General features: G+C 46.4%; 1 pseudogene; it reads left to right on the top strand.

Annotated features, from left to right (window-relative positions):
- LOC112231402 overlaps nucleotides 1-22,262 on the top strand; it is a 105,115-nt pseudogene extending 82,853 nt beyond the window's left edge.
- The last annotated feature ends 367 nt before the right edge of the window (nucleotides 22,263-22,629 follow it).

The following is a 22,629-nucleotide window of genomic DNA, read 5'->3' as shown; positions in this document are numbered from 1 at the left end:
AGCTGTCTGGTGGATGCTTACAGAGCTCAAATAGCCCTCAATCTAGTGCACTTTATCCTTCCGTTACGTCTTTCTCCCATTCTTTTATTTCTCTCCACCATATCCCTCCTCCTCTCTCTCTCCGAGGTTGAAGACTCTCTTCACATTTCCTTGGCCGTTACCTAAAGCGAGTGTAGAATATGCATGAGTTCGGCCTTGTAATCTGCTGCTCTCAGCACTAAAGGAAGCACGAGGCCCAACTCAGCAGACAGGAAAAGTATCGAAAAGAAAACTTATTGAGCGAGAGAGAGAGAGAGTGAGAGAGAGAGAGAGAACAAAAAGATAATTACTTGACACATTGGAAAGAATTAACCAAAAAACTGAGCAAGCTAGAATGCTATTCTAGACAGAGAGACAGAGAGACAGAGAGATTGAGAGAGAGATTGGAGAAAAAGACAAGAGATTGGAGAAAAAGACTGAGCGAGAGATTGATTTAAGTAAACTTTTGCAATATTGTACATTGTTACGTCATGCCAATAAAGCAAATTGAATTGAATTGATTGAAAGAGAGATTGAAAGAGGAAAAGACTGAAAAAACCTGTCTGATTTATCTGAAATATTTCCCCTCTCCCTCCTATCCTATCAAATAGAATGGGGAAGAGGTCATGTGAGCATGTGAGCTGTGTCTGACTTTAAGTCTGTGTATGTGTGTCATGCCAGAGTGTGTCCAGATCTCTGTGACTGTAGTTCTGGCTGGTTGCCAGGCAACAGAGGCAGGCAGACAGCTCACCACAGCTGCTGTGAGATAGGACACATCTTCACGCCTCTGGCTCTAGCCAGTAGTACGGGTCACAGTTCAGAGGTCGTAAGGTCACTGAGACCCTGCCCCTGACCACCATGATCCAAACCATTATCACACTGAGACACCACTCTGTCATCACTCTATCAACTGTCCAATCACCGGGTGACCATTTAGTGAGGCCAGTGGATGAGGACAGCCCAGTGAGTGAACTCACTAATCTAGATCTTTATCTTGATGTCCCTGTACATCTTGATCTGTTTAATCCCTTCCTCTCGCTCTCTAGCTCTCTCTCCTGACTCTAGCTCTCTCTCTCCTGACTCTCTAGCTCTCTCTCTCTCCTGACTCTCTAGCTCTCTCTCTCTCCTGACTCTCTAGCTCTCTCTCTCTCCTGACTCTCTACCTCTCTCTCTCCTGACTCTCTAGCTCTCTCTATCCTGACTCTCTAGCTCTCTCTCTCTCCTGACTCTCTAGCTCTCTCTCTCTCTCCTGACTCTCTAGCTCTCTCTCTCTCCTGACTCTCTAGCTCTCTCTCTCCTGACTCTCTAGCTCTCTCTCTCCTGACTCTCTAGCTCTCTCTCTCTCCTGACTCTCTAGCTCTCTCTCTGCTGACTCTCTAGCTCTCTCTCTCCTGACTCTCTAGCTCTCTCTCTCCTGACTCTCTAGCTCTCTCTCTCTCTCCTGACTCTCTAGCTCTCTCTCTCCTGACTCTCTAGCTCTCTCTCTCCTGACTTTTTTGCTCTCTCTCATTCTCTCTTTCTCTTTCCCTCCTCTCTCTCTTGCTTTCTCACTCTCTCGCTCAAAGCTCAGGTTTAGAGGTCAGATTGCTGTTGTATTCAGTCCTATTTTGGTCTCTTTTCTTTGACTGTGCCGCTGGGGGAAGCGGCAGTGGATGAGTGAATGGCTGCATGGCTTATGTCTCTGTCCCTCTATCTTTCCCCAGACCTCTCCCCAGGCCTCTCCCCAGACTTCTCCCCAGGCCTCTCCCCAGACCTCTCCCCAGGTCTCTCCCCAGGCCTCTCCCCAGGCCTTTACCCAGGCCTCTCCCCAGGCCTCTCCCCAGGTCTCCCCCAGGTCTCTCCCCAGGCCTCTCCCCAGGCCTCCCCCAGGCCTCTCCCCAGGCCTCTCCCCAGGCCTCTCCCCAGGCCTCTCCCCAGACCTCTCCCCAGGAATCTCCCCAGACCTCTCCCCAGGCCTCTCCCCAGGCCTCTCCCCAGACCTCTCCCCAGACCTCTCCCCAGGCCTCTCCCCAGGCCTCTCCCCAGTCCTCTCCCCAGTCCTCTCCCCAGGCCTCTCCCCAGGCCTCTCCCCAGGCCTCTCCCCAGACCTCTCCTCAGACCTCTCCCCAGGCCTCTCCCCAGGCCTCTCCCCAGGCCTCTCCCCAGTCCTCTCTCTCTGCCCTTTGCTCTTTAGAAATGGGGCTACCATCTACAGAGAATACAAAACCCTCTCCTGAAGCCATGGAAGGGTTTCAACATATTTTCCCTCTTAGTCCCTTGTAATGCACCTCCTGGAGGGGTGTTTGCCTTGACCTACATGGTGTGGAACCATGGAGCCAGGATGGCATTCTCTTTTCAAGGATAATCAATTACACAACACTCTTAGCAAGGATTCTGTTACTGACACATCATGATCCATTTAATCTGCCTATGAAGGTCATTATGCATGGAATAATACAAAACACTGGAGATACAACTCCTCAGAAAAACATGTATAATCATCATTCACAGAATGCCCTTCATATCATTTCCATTTTCATAAAGTCATGTCTAACACGTCAGTTGACATGTAGTGGCTTTGTCGTGTTCCACTTCTCGTACAGTTGTAGCATATCAGTACCACAGGTATTAATCACGGCTGGCATTGTTTGCGATCCACCCATGCAGTAACTATTAAGTCCAAACCACCAATTAACCAACAGATAAATGGCAGGCAGGCAGGCAGGCAGGCAGGCAGGCAGGCAAGCAGGCAGGCAGGCAGGCAGGCAACAAGACAGACAGACCAAGAGAGAGACAGACAGACAGATGAGTGTGTCTCTGTATCGTAAAGCAGTAGCTAGGCCTCAGACCCACAGATAACAGAGTGATGCTCTGCTCCCAGCAGGGTTGGGGTTAATTCCACAAATTGAATTCAAAGTCCATTCCTTCTCCCTATAAATTCCATTTAATTTAATTCAAATTCCGGGCCAGTCTTTAAATTCAGAGATATTTCCATTCCTGTCAATTCCAATGTTAGGTCAATTCCAATAATTCAATTCCCAATTGAATATTATCCCCAACAGTTCAGACAGTCTAGCTATACTGGGAATATAGAAATACAAGTTGAAATAATTTATAACAAATCTTGCAGTCAATTATTGATATTAAGTGCAGTAATTCCATTAACTGGGGAATGTAGAAATATTGAATTTCAATTAAATTACAAAGATTAAATAATTTTACAATTCCAATTCAATTTCAATTCCACAAAGTCCAAACAGTCTTTTTCCAATTCAATTCCAAATCTATAACTTGAAGATTGCTGAAATTTGAATTGAGCAGTGTTGGGGTAATGCGTTACGTAATCAAATTACTTTTACGAGTGACAGAGTAAAATAACGCGGTACTTTTTCTAATTGGTTAATACTGGGTAATATATTATTATTGTTACTTAGTCAAACAGTCGGGTGTGTGTTTCAAATCAAATCAAATCAATCTCGACTTGTTTCCAATTGAGTTATCGAGCAAGCGAAGAAAGGCTGTTTGGAGAAATGTCAAGACTGCTGCTGTCCATAGAAATGTATAAAGGGCGCTCCTCTGATCTTTGCCATTGAGGCCTATAGAGGGCTTTCCCTTCTAGTGACAAGTGTGCCCTCTATATGTCTTTATGGGTCCGTGTACGTGCAGTCCAGAACCGGAAATGGCGGTTCGAGAGAAAGATTTTGAATTAACAGATTTTTGCCTTACAGAATATACAGCTAATTAAGCAGCCCATATATAGCGCAGCACTTGTAGACCAGCACAGCAAAGCAGCGCCACAGATGAAAGGAGGAACTAGTGATCAAACCTGAATTAGTAAGTAGCCTATCTTATTTAGAGAGCGCATGGCTCGCCTTGCTCCCTCAGTCAGTCAAACAAACGGTAAGATTTTGAGATTGTTTTCATGAAAGTAACACAAAGTAATGTAACTAGTAATATGATGTGTGCTTTCCACACAAAGTAATACTGTAAGGTAACGAGTAATAGGTAATATATGCCAGATTTATGTACATTTGAAAACACCAGCAACACCCATTAGCTGTTCAACACAGATAATGACGTTATATTTTTATTTATTCTGTTTGTGCCAGTGTGTGTGTGTGTGTGTGTGTGTGTGTGTGTGTGTGTGTGTGTGTGTGTGTGTGTGTGTGTGTGTGTGTGTGTGGGAATGTGTGTGTGTGTGTGTGTGTGTGTGTGTGTGTGTGTGTGTGTGTGTGTGTGTGTGTGTGTGTGTGTGTGTGTGTGTGTGTGTGTGTGTGTGTGTGTGTGTATGAGTGTGTTTACAGTGCCTCTCCTCTTTCCTAACGAGCTCTCTTTGCTGCGTTCATTTAACGACATAGGTGTTAAAAATGAGTGCCATTGCCTTTATCAGATAATACAGTGCTTGACTAATTTGCCAAAGTTTCTGTTAAAGCACTTGAGGCTGCTAACGAGCTGCAGCCTCGTAAACACCCAGGCCACTGTCACTTGATGCTGCGGCCATCTTTGCTTGTGGAGGACATAAAAAGATGCAAAACATAATAATATTTTCTTCTCTCCCTCTTCTCTCCCTCTTCTTCAACCAACCCTCATCCTCTTTCTCTCCATGCCTTTTCATGTATTCCTCTTTCTCATTCTGGTCTCTTTCCTCTCATCAATATTTCCTCTCTGTCATCTTATCATCCTTGTGTACCCCTCTCACTCCTCAAATCACTCTTCCCTTCTCTGTCTTTCCATTGTGCTGCCTCTCCACTCAAATACCATCCGTCTAACTTCAATCCCTCCCTCCATGCACCCCTCTCTGTCCTGCAGGGTTTCTGAGTACCGGGGACCAGTCAGCCAAGGGGAACTATGGTCTGTTGGACCAGATCCAGGCTCTGCGCTGGCTCAATGAGAACATTGGCCACTTTGGAGGAGACCCAGAGAGGATCACCATCTTTGGCTCCGGGGCTGGAGCCTCCTGTGTCAATCTGCTCATTCTCTCCCACCACTCCGAGGGTAAGGACCTGTCATCATATTCATAACCCAGCTAGTGTAGCCGATGTGAAATGGCTTGCTCGTTAGCAGTGCGCGCTGGTGGGATTTCAATCGGTGACGTCACTCACTCAGAGACCTTGAAGTAGTTGTTTCCCTTGCACTGCAAGGACCGCGACTTTTGTGGAGCGATAGGTAACGATGCTTCGTGGGATGTAGTTGTTGATGTGTTCGTTGGGTAACTGGTTGGAACCCAGGTTGGGGCGAGGAGAGGGACGGAAGCAACACCGTAACACTAGCACAGAGCTCTCTAACCCTGTTTATGGAGAGCTACCCTCCTCTACGTTTTCACTCCACTCCAACCCTGTTCACGAAGAGTTCTCCAACTGGTTTGACATTGGGAATGTTCTCAAATAGTTCAGAGAACGTTAAGAAACCTTCTTCTGTGGGAATTTCAGTACTTCAGCATAACGTTTCCTACAGGTTTCCTCATGGTTCTATTTATGGTCATGTTCTCAAATTGTTCCAAGAACATTAAGAAAATTTTGTTTTTTTTAAACATGAAACTTTAGTAGCGTTCATAGAACATTCCAAGAGTATTATTTAAAAAGCATGTTAAGATAACGTTCCAAAAAAAACAAGAGAACTTTAGTAATGTTAAAAACATTTACATTCCATACTCAGCATCAACAAAACTCTCTGTCCTCGATCTTGTTAAATGTTCTCAGGTGTGTTGGCCATGCCCACTAATTGGCCTCACCCACTAATTGGCCTCACCCACTAATTGGCCTTACCCACTAATTGGCCTTACCCACTAATTGGCCTCACCCACTAATTGGCCTCACCCACTAATTGGCCTTACCCACTAATTGGCCTTACCCACTAATTGGCCTTACCCACTAATTGGCCTTACCCACTAATTGGCCTTACCCACTAATTGGCCTTACCCACTAATTGGCCTTACCCACTAATTGGCCTTACCCACTAATTGGCCTTACCCACTAATTGGCCTTACCCACTAATTGGCCTCACCCGATCTTAATGAGTGTTTGTTTCCTTTGAAATGGGGTCTGTTTGAATAGACTAAAATTAACCACTTGAATGAAAAACATTACATGATAGCTCCATCCTGGCGGCACAGTGGACTAATTCCATGAATAGAGAACAGAGTATTATAGGGAATGAATTTCTGTGTGTCCTGGAGTTCAAAAAAGTGAACCCAAAATAAGCTAGCAGTGCTATTCAAAGTCTTATTGGAAACATTCAGTGAAAGTTTTAAGAAACTTATTAAAAAAACATCAAATAACCTATCATTTCTGTTCTCAGAGCATTAATAAAACCTTTTAGGAAAACATTCAAGGAACTAGAGTAAAACATTCTCAGAACCTCCCTGCAACCCAAAACTGACACATTTTCACTTCTATTCTCAGAACTTTTTTTTTTAAATTACGTTTTTCGGGTCAGGAAGCATATAGGTTCGTTCCCACAACCAATGTGAAACCAAAAACATACGTTCCCACAACTTCCAAGAAACCAAATGTGCTATCTGGGAACAGTCATCATCATTTTAGTGATTATCATCAACAACATAAGAATCATCATCGCCAACATCATCAAACATGATAGTCAGGGGCCTCTCGAGTGGCGCAGAGGTGCTAGCTGCGTCACTACAGATCCTGGTTTGATCCCAGGCAACCAGGAGACCCATGAGGCGGCGCACAATTGGCCCAGCGTCGTCCGGGTTAGGGGAGGGTTTGGCTGGCAGGGTTGTCCTTGTCCCGTCACACTCTAGCGACTCTTGTAGTGGGCTGGGCGTAATGCACGTTGACACGGTCGCCAGGTGTATGGTGTTTCCTCCGACACATTGGTGCGGCTGGCTTCCGGGTTAAGTAAGCATTGTGTCAAGAAGCAGTGCGGCTTGGCGGGGTTGTGTATCGGAGAACGCACAGCTCTCGACCTTCGCCTCTCCCTGCACTCAAGCATCAATACATTACTCATCCCCCAACACTGTCAACCAAGAGTCAAGACTAAACCAACTCACCTTGGTGGTGTGCAGACTGGTTGTATATTATTCTTAATTTCGCAGAAACCAAACTATATATTCACAGTGTTATGAATGAATTGTGGTTTAGTTGGTAGCATTTCATAGTGTGACTGATTTGACTAATTTCATTAGTACTGTACAAAGGTAGAGGTTCCCTATTTGATAGATTCCCCCGCTCCCCCTACCTCGGGCTTCCAGTGGGGAGACCTGAGGTTAACCTACCCCCGCCCCCTCCCCATCTCGTACTTGTGAGTGGGAGACCTTCCCAGGCAGTAGCCTGCCTAGCTCACAAACTAGAATCAGGGCGCCCCCTCCCCATCTCGTACTTCTGAGTGGGAGACCTTCCCAGGCAGTAGCCCTCCTAGCTCACGAACTAGAATCAGGGCGCCCACCCCGACAAGGTTAATTGACCTACAATCCCACACGGTGACATGATATCATTGACAAGAAGTGCAAATGAGCAAAAGAAAACCGATCGTGCAAATGTCACCATTCCGACTTTTTTTGTGCGGGCTCCCCGTGCCGCCCTGTGCGGCTGCCCATGTCGCCTATACCTATATCCGCCACTGCGTACGGGAGTTGCAGCTATGGGACAAGACTGTAACTACCAACTGATTTCACGAAATTGGGGAGAAAAAAAATGTAAATATATTTTTTTTATGTCATTTTGGGCTCCCGAGTGGCACAGCGATCTAAGGCACTGAATCTCAGTGCAAGAGGCTTCACTACAGTCCCTGGTTTGAATCCAGGCTGTATCACATCCGGCCATGGTTGGGAGTCCTATAGGGCGGCACATAATTGGCCCAGCGTTGCCCGGGTTTGGCCGGGGTGAGTAAGAATTTGTTCTTAACTTCTTAAAGAAAAAACAAGTAAGTAAATAAACAGTCATCTACAATAACAGCAATATCATCATCTACAAAAACAGCAATATCATCATCTACGACAACAATGATAATCACCATATTACCATATTACCATATTACCATTTCAATCATCAACACGATAGCACTATCCAACATGTTTTAACTACTATTCAGGTATGTGTTAAAAATGGAAACCCAGAGAGGTGTATTTAAAGGCCCAATGCAGATATCATATCATTTCTGGGTAACAATGCAGTACCTTACTATAATAGTTTTCCTTTTAAATTGACAAAAATAGCTTTTTCAGAAAAATTGTTTTTGTCTGGGAGTGGTCTGAGTGGGGAGGTTAACTTAAAACTAGCTGTTATTGGCAGTATGGTTTGGATCTCTCTTTGTTATTGGTCTATTAACCAATTTACCAACTGTTGATGTCACGAGGCAAGCCGAACCTCTCGCCCATGTGGACAGGCTGATTAGAAGGTCCTATGTAGATTGTATTTTCAACCAGAAACTATTGGGAAATAACACTGCTCAATTTTCTTTACACTTATATAGTGTTAGTTTCATCAGCTGTTGTACAATGTGATACAAAACATAGGAAAACTGAATTTTGACTGCACTGGGCCTTTAAAGACAAATGTTCCTCTTGCCTCAGTTCCATAGTGTCTAACTGAGTAACAAGGTAGTATGTCATTGAACCCTAGGATAATGTATGAATATCAATGAGGTAGGTAGAGTATTATGGGATAGAACTTTAGGCCAATATGGATAGGACTATCTGAGATTGAGCCACATATAGAACAGGTTCGTTGAATCAGATCAATATGCAAATGACGACATAATTAATTTGACTTCGGTATAGGAAATCTGATTGTAGATTCTACGGCGTAGAATATGAATCTCCGTTTGTGTATATGAGAAAGTGACTGGTGTATGAGTGAGCACTTTGAACTGAGTTAATATGGATGTGTGTGTGTCTGTCTGTGAGAGTGAGAGAGAGAGCACTATAACGAGGCCTGTCAATATGGATGTGTCTGTCTCTGAGTAGGAGAGAGCAGAGCTGAGCACAGAACTTGAGCTGCAGCTGAGACGAGTCTTAATTGATTTCACAGGGAGAGGAGCGGGGGAGGTGGCACATGCAGAGGATGGGGGATGGAATGGGGCGAAGGGGGTCTTAATTATTAATGACAGAATCTGCAGATGAAAACAGGGGGACAACAAGGCACTTTACGTAACAGTGCAGCAGTACTCTCCTCTCTCTACCCGCGCTTTCCCTCTCCCTCTCCCTCTCCCTCTCCCTCTCTCCATTCAACACAGCCACCAGTCAGTGGAAACACCGACACAGCTGTGTGCCGGCCTGTCGCCATTTTGTGTGCCGGCCTGCCTCCGTATGTGATGTGAGAGAACCAGTGGATTTGGCAAGCCTAATGTTTACAGTGATTTAGTGGGGCTGGGGTGAGAGGCAGCATATCTGGACCAGTGCTCCCTCCATATGTAATACTTCACGGTGCCACGGCTCCTCCTCTGATGCATGCATCATTAAAGCACTCTCTCTGTAGAGCCTTGAAGGCCTCGTGAGAAGCTAGTGAGTGTGTCAGAGGGATGAAAAGACAGCGTAAATGGAGAGAGTGATACTTTCTCTAGATACAGACAGTACAGTGCCCTGTACAGTGTACAGGGATCTGAGTCCTCTGACCCTATTGTGACCCCCAGGTCTGTTCCAGAGAGCCATAGCCCAGAGTGGCTCAGCCATCTCCAGCTGGTCGGTCAACTACCGACCTCTCATGTACACCCAGATCCTGGCTAAGAAGGTAGGCTGCAGCTACGGGGACACAGGCGACCTGGTGGAATGTCTGAGGAGGAAGAGCTTCAGGGAGCTGGTGGACCAGGACATCCAGCCGGCCAGATATCATATCGCCTTCGGCCCAGTGGTGGATGGAGACGTGGTGCCCGACGACCCTGAGATTCTCATGCAACAGGTCAGACTCAGCCTCTAGCTACAAAACAACATGTCTATTCTGTCTTTCAATTATTCTGAACTGTATTTCTATCTGTCTTTCTCAGTCTTTTATGTATTTGGCATTTTTATGCAACGTCCGCTATTACTGTTTCTATCGCAGTGTCTTTTTCTACCTCCATGTTCTGTGATGCTGTGTGTGTGTGCTGCCACCAGGGGGAGTTCCTGAACTATGACATCCTGCTGGGGGTGAACCAGGGAGAAGGGCTGAAATTTGTGGATGACAGTGAGGGGGATGATGGGATCTCTGCAGCCTCTTTTGACTACACCATCTCCAACTTTGTGGACAACCTGTATGGATACCCTGAGGGTGAGAGTTCTCATACACACAAACATATTCGTCGCCCCCACAGGAGCAGAAGTAATGCTCCACTTACCCATGTGTGTTAATAATAGATAAATATTTTATTTTGCAATGCTTTAGTATTTCACTGGTGGGTATTCAAGGACTCTCTGTTCCTTAACCTCCCCATCTTTTGTCTCTCTCTCTCTCGCTCTCTCGCTCTCTCATTACATTTAAGGGGCTTTATTGGCATGGGAAACATATGTTTACATTGCCAAAGCAAGTTAAATAGATAATAAACAAAAGGGAAATAAACAGTAACATTACACTCACAAAAGTTCCAAAATAATATATTATGTTGTAATGACATGCAAATAGTTGAAGTACAAAATGGAAAATAAATAAACATAAATATAGGTTGTATTTACAAAGGTGTTTGTTCTTCACTGGTTGCCCTTTTCTTGTGGCAACAGGTCACAAATCTTGCTGCTGTGATGGCACACTGTGGTATTTCACCCAATAGATATGGGAGTTTCTGAAAATTGGATTTGTTTTCGATTCTTTGTGGGTCTGTGTAATCTGAGGGAAATATGTGTCTCTAGTATGGTCATACATTTGGCAGGAGGTTAGGAAGTGCAGCTCAGTTTCCACGTCATTTTGTGCACAGTGTGCACAGCAGCCTTTTTCAGTATCAACACTATATGCTCACTGAGTCTGTACATAGTCAAAGATTTCCTTCATTTTGGGTCAGTCACAGTGGTCAGGTATTCTTCCACTGTGTACTCTCTGTTTAGGGCCAAATAGCATTTTCGTTTGCTCAGTTTCTTTGTAAATTCTTTCCAATGTGTCAAGTAATTATCTTTTTGTTTTCTCACGATTTAGTTGGGTCTAATTGTGTTGCTGTCCTGGGGCTCTGTGGGGTGTGTTTGTGTTTGAGAACAGAGCCCCAGGACCAGCTTGTTTAGGGGACTCTTCTCCAGGTTCATCTCTCTGTAGGGTGTGTTTGTGTTTGTGAACAGAGCCCAGGAACAGCTTGTTTAGGGGTCTCTTCTCCAGGTTCATCTCTCTGTAGGGTGTGTTTGTGTTTGTGAACAGAGCCCAGGAACAGCTTGTTTAGGGGTCTCTTCTCCAGGTTCATCTCTCTGTGGGGTGTGTTTGTGAACAGAGCCCAGGAACAGCTTGTTTAGGGGTCTCTTCTCCAGGTTCATCTCTCTGTATCTGTTTGTGTTTATGAACAGAGCCCAGGAACAGCTCTCTTCTCCAGGTTCATCTCTCTGGGGGTCTGTTTGTGTTTATGAACAGAGCCCAGGAACAGCTTGGTTCATCTTCTGTAGGGTGTGTTTGTGTTTGTGAACAGAGCCCAGGAACAGCTCTCTTCTCCAGGTTCATCTCTCTGTCTGTTTGTGAACAGAGCCCAGGAACAGCTTGCTTAGGGGACTCTTCTCCAGGTTCCTCTCTCTGTAGGGTGTGTGTTAGTGTTTATGAACAGAGCCCAGGAACAGCTTGTTTAGGGGACTCTTCTCCAGGTTCATCTCTCTGTAGGGTCTGTTTGTGTTTGTGAACAGAGCCCAGGAACAGCTTGTTTAAGGGACTCTTCTCCAGGTTCATCTCTCTGTAGGGTCTGTTTGTGTTTATGAACAGAGCCCAGGAACAGCTCTTCTCCAGTTTCTCTCTGTAGGGTGTGTTTGTGTTTGTGAACAGAGCCCAGGAACAGCTCTTTCTCCAGGTCCATCTCTCTGTGGGGTGTGTTTGTGAACAGAGCCCAGGAACAGCTTGCTTAGGGGTCTCTTCTCCAGGTTCATCTCTCTGTAGGGTGTGTTTGTGTTTGTGAACAGAGCCCAGGAACAGCTTGTTTAGGGGTCTCTTCTCCAGGTCCATCTCTCTGTAGGGTGTGTTTGTGAACAGAGCCCAGGAACAGCTTGTTTAGGGGACTCTTCTCCAGGTTCATCTCTCTGTGGGGTCTGTTTGTGAACAGAGCCCAGGAACAACTTGCTTAGGGGTCTCTTCTCCAGGTTCATCTCTCTGTAGGTGATGGCTTTGTTTTGGAAGGTTTGGAAATCGCTTCCTTTTAGGTGGTAGTAGAGTTTAACGGCTCCTTTCTCAATTTTGATAATTAGTGAATATCGGCCCAATTATGCTCTGCATGCATTATTTGGTATTTTACGTTTTACTGAGGATATTTTTGCAGAATTTTGCATGCAGTGTCTCAATTTGGTGTTTTTCCCATTTTGTGAATTCTTGGTTGATGAGCAGACCCCAGACCTCACAACCATAAAAGGCAATGAGTTCTATAACTGATTCAAGTATTTTTTGCCAGATCCTAATTGGTATGTCGAATTTTATGTTCCTTTTGATGGCATAGGAGGCCCTTCTTGCCTTGTCTCTCAGATTGTTCACAGCTTTGTGGAAGTTACAGTGGGGCAAACAAGTATTTAGTCAGCCACCAATTGTGACAGACGAAATGAGAAAAAAGAAATTCACATTGTAGGATTTTTTTATGAATTTATTTGCAAATTATGGTGGAAAATAAGTATTTGGTCACCTACAAACAAGCAAGATTTCTGGCTCTCACAGACCTATAACTTCTTCTTTAAGAGGCTCCTCTGTCCTCCACTCGTTACCTGTATTAATGGCACCTGTTTGAACTTGTTATCAGTATAAAAGACACCTGTCCACAACCTCAAACAGTCACACTCCAAACTCCACTATGGCCAAGACCAAAGAGCTGTCAAAGGACACCAGAAACATCATTGTAGACCTACACCAGGCTGGGAAGACTGAATCTGCAATAGGTAAGCAGCTTGGTTTGAAGAAATCAACTGTGGGAGCAATTATTAGGAAATGGAAGACATACAAGACTACTGATAATCTCCCTCGATCTGGGGCTCCACGCAAGATCTCACCCCGTGGGGTCAAAATGATCACAAGAACGGTGAGCAAAAATCCCAGAACCACACGGGGGGACCTAGTGAATGACCTGCAGAGACCTGGGACCAAAGTAACAAAGCCTACCATCAGTAACACACTACGCCACCAGGGACTCAAATCCTGCAGTGCCAGACGTGTCCCCTTGCTTAAGACAGTACATGTCCAGGCCCGTCTGAAGTTTGCTAGAGAGCATTTGGATGATCCAGAAGAAGATTGGGAGATCCAAAGAACATCATACCTACTGTGAAGCATGGGGGTGGAAACATGCTTTGGGGCTGTTTTTCTGCAAAGGGACCAGGACGACTGATCCGTGTAAAGGAAAGAATGAATGGGGCCATGTATCGTGATATTTTGATTGAAAACCTCCTTCCATCAGCAAGGGCATTGAAGATGAAACGTGGCTGGGTCTTTCAGCATGACAATGATCCCAAACACACCGCCCGGGCAACGAAGGAGTGGCTTCGTAAGAAGCATTTCAAGGTCCTGGAGTGGCCTAGCCAGTCTCCAGATCTCAACCCCATAGAAAATCTTTGGAGGGAGTTGAAAGTCCATGTTGCCCAGCAACAGCCCCAAAACATCACTGCTCTAGAGGAGATCTGCATAGAGGAATGGGCCAAAATACCAACAACAGTGTGTGAAACCCTTTTGAAGACTTACAGAAAACTTTTGACCTCTGTCATTGCCAACAAAGGGTATATAACAAAGTATTGAGATAAACTTTTGTTATTGACCAAATACTTATTTTCCACCATAATTTGCAAATAAATTCATAAAAAATCCTACAATGTGATTTTTCTGGATATTTTTTTCTCATTTTGTCTGTCATAGTTGAAGTGTACCTATGATGAAAATTACAGTCCTCTCTCATCTTTTTACGTGGGAGAACTTGCACAATTGGTGGCTGACTAAATACTTTTTTGCCCCACTGTACCTGTGGCGCGGATGTTGAGGCTGAGGTATGTCTTGTTTTTTGTGTGCTCTAGGGCAATAGTGTCTAGGTGGAATTTGGATTCGTGGTACTGACTTTTTTTGCAATACCATTATTTTTGTCTTACTGAGATTTACTGTCAGGGCCCAAGTCTAACTGAATCTGTGCAGAAGATCTAGGTGCTGCTGTGGTTGCTCCTTGGTTGGGGACCGAAGCACCAGATCGTCAGCAAACAGTAGACATTTGATTTCAGATTCTAGTAGGGTGAGGCCGGGTGCTGCAGGTTGTTCAAGTTCCCTCGCCAATTCATTGATATATATGTTGAAGAGGGTGGGGCTTAAGCTACATCCCTGTCTCACCCCCGGCCCTGTGGAAAGAAATGTGTATGTTTTTTGTTTTCACTGAGGAAATGGTTGTCTGCTGTTAATGATAATGCAGAGGATTTTCCCAGGGTTGATGTTGTTGCATATCCCCTGTTAATTATTGGGGTCAAATTTTTCTCCACTTTTGTGGATTGGGGTGATCAGTCCTTGGTTCCAAATATTGGGGAAGATGCCAGAGCTGAGGATAATGTTAAAGAGTTTAAGTACAGTCAATTTAAAATTGTGGTCTGTGTATTTTATCATTTCATTTCGGATACCTTCAACCCCACAGGCCTTTTTGGGTTGGAGGGTTTGTATTTTGTCCTGTAGTTCATTTAATGTAATTGGAGAATCCAGTGGGTTCTGGTAGTCTTTAATAATTGATTCTAAGATTTTTATTTGATCATGTATTTGTTTTTGCTGTTTGTTCTTTGTTATAGAGCCCAAAAGATTGGAGTGATTTATCCATACATACAGTGCCTTGCGAAAGTATACGCCCAATTTTTCAGTTTTTGATTTGTTAAAAAAGTTTGAAATATCCAATAAATGTCGTTCCACTTCATGATTGTGTCCCACTTGTTGTTGATTCTTCACAAAAAAATACAGTTTTATATCTTTATGTTTGAAGCCTGAAATGTGGCAAAAGTTCGCAAAGTTCAAGGGGGCCAAATACTTTCGCAAGGCACTGTATCCGTTTTGGATAGATTCATGTTGTTTGTTTAGAGTTTTCCAATTTTCCCATAACTGGTTAGAGAATATGGATTCTACAATTACGTTGAGCTGATTTCTGACGTGCTGTTCCTTATTTTTCCGTAGTGTATTTCTGTATTGTTTTAGAAATTTGCCATAGTTCCCTAAAACACTTCAGCGAGCAGGCCTTTCTAATTGACCTGGCCCGCGTATCCTGGAAGGATAATGACCTCATCCCGTCAGTAGAGGATGCCTGGTTGTTCTTTTAAAGTGCTTTCCTCACCATCTTAAATAAGCATGCCCCTTTCAAAAAATGTAGAAATAAGAACAGATATAGCCCTTGGTTCACTCCATACTTGACTGCCCTTGACCAGTGTAAAAACACCCTGTGGCGTACTGCACTAGCATTGAATAGTCCCCACGGTATGCAACTTTTCAGGGAAGTCAGGAACCAATACACAGTCAGTTAGGAAAGTAAAGGCTAGCTTTTTCAAACAGAAATGTGCATCCAGCAGCACTAATTCCAAAAAGATTTGGGACACTCTAAAGTCCTTGGAGAATAACAGTACCTCCTCCCAGCTGCCCACTGCACTGAGACAAGGAACCACTGTCACCACTGATAAATCCACGATAATCGAGAATTTCAACAAGCATTTCTCTACGGCTGGCCATGCTTTCCACCTGGCTACCCCAACTATGGTCAACAGCTCTGCACCCCCCACAGCAACCGGCTCAAGCCCGTGAAGGTACCACGTTCATCTGTACAAACAATATTAGGCAAGTATAAACACCATGGGACCACGCAGCCGTCATACCGCTCAGGAAGGAGACGCGTTCTGTCTGCTAGAGATGAACATACTTTGGTGTGAAAAGTGCAAATCAATCCCAGAACAACAGCAAAGGACCTTGTGAAGATGCTGGAGGAAACAGGTAAAAAAGTATCTATATCCACAGAAAATGAGTCCTATATTGCCATAACCTGAAAGGCCGCTCAGCAAGGAAGAAGCCACTGCTCGAAAACCGCCATAAAAAAGCCAGACTACGGTTTGCAACTGCACATGGGAACAAAGATCGTACTTTTTGGAGAAATGTCCTCTGGTCTGATGAAACAAAAATATAATTGTTTGGCTATAATGACCATGGTTATGTTTTGAGGAAAAGCGGGAGGCTTGCAAGCTGAAGAACACCATCCCAACCATGAAGCACGGGGTGGCAGCATCATGTTGTGGGGGTGCTTTGCTGCAGGGCGGGGTGTCCGTTGCTCTGTTGCTCCTGTGTGAGGTGTTGGGGCTACGGTTGAGGATGACGTCCTTCAGGGGCGTGCCGACGTCCTTCAGGGTCCTGCTGCCTTTTGGAGGTGGACCTGGTCGTAAAGGCTGTTAAAGTCCAGGGTGGAGTGGTGGGCCAGGTAGACATTTAGGTTTTGAGGCACAGTCTTGCAAAATGCTTGCATTCACCCGCTATATGGTGGCAGGGTGAAAGTCTTTTTGTGGTAGCAGGGTGGAGATAAACACTTGGCGCTGGGTTGAGTGGAAGAAGCTTTTTCAATCACTCCCAGCCTTGCTGGCTTGTCTGGGGGAGTGTCCTGCTCTCTGTCACACCTCAGCCTTCTGACCTCATCCTTCAATGCCATGTGTGCCTCTTTAAGTTCTCTCACATCAGTCCGTAGAGAAGCCAGCTCTCTCAGACAGCCGTCAATTGCCACATTCTGCCCTCCGTGTCTTGTTGTGCTTGTCTGTTTTGTGGAGGTTTTCTGTCTGGATTGTGTGGACTAGCTCTCTGAGCTCCAACATGTCTCTCTCCAGTTCTATGAATTCATCCCTCTCCTCTCAATGATGGAGGAGCAGTGCAGTTGTGGAACCTGGGTGTGTTCAGTGCTGGGGGGGGGGACTATCCTTGTCTGCAGAAGAAGAGGTGTGATCAGACTCACTCAGGATGGGGAGTCGTCACAGGGAGAGCTTTTCCTGCTGTGCTCTCTCTTTATCCCGTAAAGTCCTGCATGAGGATGCCCTGCACCATTACTGTCCCAGACTTGTACACGTTGACAGATGTTGTTTCAATTTCCTCAATGTCTAGTATTCTGAGTGTCCACCCTGGGCCAATACACTCTCTGTTGGGGTGGTGTGCTCTGCCATGCCAGGGGATGGTCTGTGTTAATATAGCACTGTGCCATGCCAGGGGATGGTCTGTATTAATATAGCACTGTGCCATGCCAGGGGATGGTCTGTGTTAATATAGCACTGTGCCATGCCAGGGGATGGTCTGTGTTAATATAGCACTGTGCCATGCCAGGGGAGGGTCTGTGTTAATATAGCACTGTGCCATGCCAGGGATGGTCTGTGTTAATATAACACTGTGCCATGCCAGGGGATGGTCTGTGTTAATATAGCACTGTGCCATGCCAGGGGATGGTCTGTGTTAATATAACACTGTGCCATGCCAGGGGAGGGTCTGTGTTAATATAGCACTGTGCCATGCCAGGGGATGGTCTGTGTTAATATAGCACTGTGCCATGCCAGGGGATGGTCTGTGTTAATATAGCACTGTGCCATGCCAGGGGATGGTCTGTGTTAATATAGCACTGTGCCATGCCAGGGGATGGTCTGTGTTAATATAGCACTGTGCCATGCCAGGGATGGTCTGTGTTAATATAGCACTGTGCCATGCCAGGGATGGTCTGTGTTAATATAGCACTGTGCCATGCCAGGGGATGGTCTGTTTAATATAGCACTGGTCTGTGTTAATATAGCACTGGCCAGGGGATGGTCTGTGTTAATATAGCACTGTGCCAGGGGATGGTCTGTGTTAATATAGCACTGTGCCAGGAGATGGTCTGTGTTAATATAGCACTGTGCCAGGGGATGGTCTGTGTTAATATAGCACTGTGCCAGGGGATGGTCTGTGTTAATATAGCACTGTGCCAGGGGATGGTCTGTGTTAATATAGCACTGTGCCAGGGGATGGTCTGTGTTAATATAGCACTGTGCCAGGGGATGGTCTGTGTTAATATAGCACTGTGCCATGCCAGGGGATGGTCTGTGTTAATATAGCACTGTGCCATGCCAGGGGATGGTCTGTGTTAATATAGCACTGTGCCATGCCAGGGGAGGGTCTGTGTTAATATAGCACTGTGCCATGCCAGGGGATGGTCTGTGTTAATATAGCACTGTGCCATGCCAGGGATGGTCTGTGTTAATATAGCACTGTGCCATGCCAGGGGATGGTCTGTGTTAATATAGCACTGTGCCATGGGGGATGGTCTGTGTTAATATAGCACTGTGCCATGGGGATGGTCTGTGTTAATATAGCACTGCACTGTGCCAGCCAGATGGTCTGTGTTAATATAGCACTGTGCCATGCCAGGGATGGTCTGTGTTAATATAGCACTGTGCCATGCCAGGGATGGTCTGTGTTAATATAGCACTGTGCCATGCCAGGGGATGGTCTGTGTTAATATAGCACTGTGCCATGGGGATGGTCTGTGTTAATATAGCACTGTGCCATGCCAGGATGGTCTGTGTTAATATAGCACTGTGCCAGCCAGGGATGGTCTGTGTTAATATAGCACTGTGCCATGCCAGGGGATGGTCTGTGTTAATATAGCACTGTGCCATGCCAGATGGTCTGTGTTAATATAGCACTGTGCCAGGGATGGTCTGTGTTAATATAGCACTGTGCCAGGGGATGGTCTGTGTTAATATAGCACTGTGCCAGGGGATGGTCTGTGTTAATATAGCACTGTGCCAGGGGATGGTCTGTGTTAATATAGCACTGTGCCAGGGGATGGTCTGTGTTAATATAGCACTGTGCCAGGGAGATGGTCTGTGTTAATATAGCACTGTGCCAGGGGATGGTCTGTGTTAATATAGCACTGTGCCAGGGGATGGTCTGTGTTAATATAGCACTGCGCCAGGAGATGGTCTGTGTTAATATAGCACTGCGCCAGGAGATGGTCTGTGTTAATATAGCACTGCGCCAGGGGATGGTCTGTGTTAATATAGCACTGCGCCAGGGGATGGTCTGTGTTAATATAGCACTGCACCAGGGGAGGGTCTGGTTAATATAGCACCATGCCAGGGGATGGTCTGGTTAATATAGCACCATGCCAGGGGATGGTCTGGTTAATATAGCACCATACCAGGGGATGGTCTGGTTAATATAGCACCATGCCAGGGGATGGTCTGGTTAATATAGCACCATGCCAGGGGATGGTCTGGTTAATATAGCACCATACCAGGGGATGGTCTGGTTAATATAGCACCATGCCAGGGGATGGTCTGGTTAATATAGCACCATGCCAGGGGATGGTCTGGTTAATATAGCACCATGCCAGGGGATGGTCTGGTTAATATAGCACCATGCCAGGGGATGGTCTGGTTAATATAGCACCATGCCAGGGGAGGGTCTGTGTGGGAAATGAAGTTGTTTACATTCCCCTCTTCGTAGCAGTCCGCAAATAATGTTTCTGGATTGTCCTTGAGGAGCTTTTTTTATCCTTATTCCTTGCAGTGTTATTTTTATTATACATGGGGTACTGTATTGTAATGATCTCTGGACAGGGATAAGCCTAATGGTTAGAGCGTTGGACTAGTAACTGGAAGGTTGCAAGTTCAAACCCCTGAGCTGACAATATACAAATCTGTCGTTCTGCCCCTGAGCAGGCAGTTAACCCACTGTTCCTAGGCCGTCATTGAAAATAAGAATTTGTTCTTAACTGACTTGCCTAGTTAAATAAAAAAATACATTTGGGTTGGGTTCAAGAGCTTTCACACATCTGACTTCACACATCTGACTTCACACCTCAGTGGTAATTTAAGGTGCTGCCAGGTCTGTTCTGTCCTAGCAATTTGGTAGCTTAGTATTTATTTATACCTTTATTTTATTAGGCAGGTCAGTTAAGAACAAATTCTTATTTTCAATGACGGCCTAGGAACAGTGGGTTAACTGCCTATTCAGGGGTAGAACAACAGATTAGTACCTTGTCAGCTCGGGGGTTTGAACTTGCAACCTTCCAGTTACTAGTCCAACGCTCTAACCACTAGGCTACCCTGCCGCCCCAGTATACTTATTTACGTAACTTTATATAACAAAATTACCTAGAGATTGTCTTTTTGTCTTCAGAAGTAGCTTCAGACTGAATATTATGCACTCAGTTATGTGTTGGATGGTATTTCTAGGTTCCGCTGTGTTTCTTCTGCAGGTTTTGGTTTGTTAGAAGTTTTCTCCCTGCTCTCATTCTCTGCCCCCCCCACCTGTCTCTCCCCCTCTGTCTCTCTAATCTTTCTCTTGCTCTCATTGTCTATCTCTACCCTTTCTCTCACTCTAATCTCTCTCTTGCTCGTTCTCTGTCTCTCCTCCCTCTCTCTGCTTCTCCCCCCTCTCTCTGTCTCTCTCTCATCTCTTTGTCTCCCCCTCTCTGTCTCTCCACACTCTCTCTGTCTCCCTAATCCCTCTCTTGCTCTCATTCTGTCTCTCCCCTTTCTCTCTCTCTCGCTCTCTCTCTCTCTCTCTCTCTCTTGCTCATTCTCTCTCTCTCTCTCATCTCTCTATTGCTCTCTCTGTGTCTCACCCCATCTGTCTGTCTCTAGGTAAGGACATCCTGAGGGAGACCATAAAGTTCATGTACACAGACTGGGCCGACAGGGACAACATAGACATGAGGAGGAAGACCCTTCTGGCACTGTTCACAGATCACCAGTGGGTGGCGCCAGCTGTGGCCACAGCCAAGCTACACGCTGAGTTCCAGTCTCCTGTTTACTTCTACACCTTCCACCACCACTGCCAGACGGAGGCCCGGCCAGAGTGGGCGGACGCGGCCCACGGGGATGAGCTGCCCTACGTGTTTGGGGTCCCCATGGTGGGAGCCACAGACCTGTTCCCCTGTAACTTCTCCAAGAATGACGTCATGCTCAGTGCTGTGGTCATGACCTACTGGACCAACTTTGCCAAGACCGGGTCAGTACTGAACCTAGACAGGACCTAGATACAGCACTGAGATATCAAATTAGAAACATGCTCTATCAGATGCATACAGTACATGCTCAATTATTTTGATCATCTTTCATCTTTCTTTCCTTCCTTTTTTCCTTCCTTCCTTCTCGCTCTTGTTCTCTTTTTTTCCATCAGGGATCCCAACCTGCCTGTCCCTCAGGACACTAAATTCATCCACACCAAGCCCAACCGCTTTGAGGAGGTCATCTGGACCAAGTTCAGCTCCAAGGACAAGCAGTACCTCCACATTGGCCTGAAGCCCCGCGTCAGGGACAACTACCGGGCCAACAAGGTAGCCTTCTGGCTGGAGCTGGTGCCTCACCTGCACTCCCTGCATGAGGATATCAACCCCATCACCACCCGGCTGCCGCCTGGAGGAGGAGGTCCCCGCGTCCACCGGCCTGGCCCCCCTGGGGCACGCTCCACCCGCCACCCCGTCATCTCCACCAACCCCTCTGAACCCGAGCCAGACCCCTCCGAGCCGCCCCGCCGCAACCCGTTCCCCGACGAGATAAGGGACTACTCCACGGAGCTGAGTGTGACTGTGGCTGTGGGCGCCTCGCTGCTCTTCCTCAACGTGCTGGCCTTCGCAGCCCTCTACTACAAACGGGACAAGCGCCACGAGCTGCTGCAGAGACGCCACCGCCGCTTGTCCCCCCAGCGTGGCATGGGCACCGCCATGGGCTTGGGCATGGGAGGGGTGGGTGCCCCGTCCCACAATGACCTGGCACTGAGCCAGGAGGAGGAGCTCATGTCCCTGCAGATGAAGCAGCAGAGAGTAGAGATGGAGCATGGTATCGGCACGCCCCTCCCTTCCCGCGGTCTCCATGGCGACCTGGAGCCGCTGCGGGCGCAGGTGGGCCCGCCGGACTACACGCTGGCGCTGCGGCGGGCACCGGAGGACGTGCCGCTGATGACGGCAAACACCATCACCATGATGCCCAGCACTATCAGCGGCATGCAACCCCTCCACCCCTTCAACACCTACCCCCCGCACCGGCACCCTCCACCACCCCCACCCCGGCCACAGCAACAACGCCCTACCACACCAACACTCCACCACCCGCGTATAGGACCAGGCATAACCTCTGGATCAGCAGAGATACAAATGAACACCACACAGACTGGTCCTCTCCTTCTTCTCTCTCTTACTGGGGTTATCCTCTCTTCTTTTTCTGTGTTGCTTTTTTCTCTTTCTCCGTGTCATTCTGTTCTCTGTCAATCTCCCCATGAGGCTGTGTTATCGCCCCCTACTGTTGGGATGCATGGCTCAGTCTGACTCAGGCTGTGGGCTGCTGGGACAAAGACTATCATTACCCAACTAACACATCTCTATCACACATCTTCCAACCTGTTCATATGTCTGTACAATCTGGGTATTTCACTCTCTTTCTCTCTCTCACTCTCTTCCTCTCTCTCTCAAACAATATTACTGTTCTTCTTCTCTCTGCCTCCCACTCACTTCTCTCCATGTCTGTTCCTATAGCTCTTGATCACAACGTTCACACAATCCTCCCAGTCTCATTTTCATCCTATTTCTCTCTTGCGCAAACCA

Source organism: Oncorhynchus tshawytscha, linkage group LG33, assembly GCF_018296145.1.
Source record: "Oncorhynchus tshawytscha isolate Ot180627B linkage group LG33, Otsh_v2.0, whole genome shotgun sequence".
NCBI classification, from domain to species: Eukaryota; Metazoa; Chordata; class Actinopteri; order Salmoniformes; family Salmonidae; genus Oncorhynchus; species Oncorhynchus tshawytscha.
The sequence above is the reverse complement of the archived record's forward strand: the minus strand, read 5'-3'. Positions and strand labels throughout refer to the sequence as shown.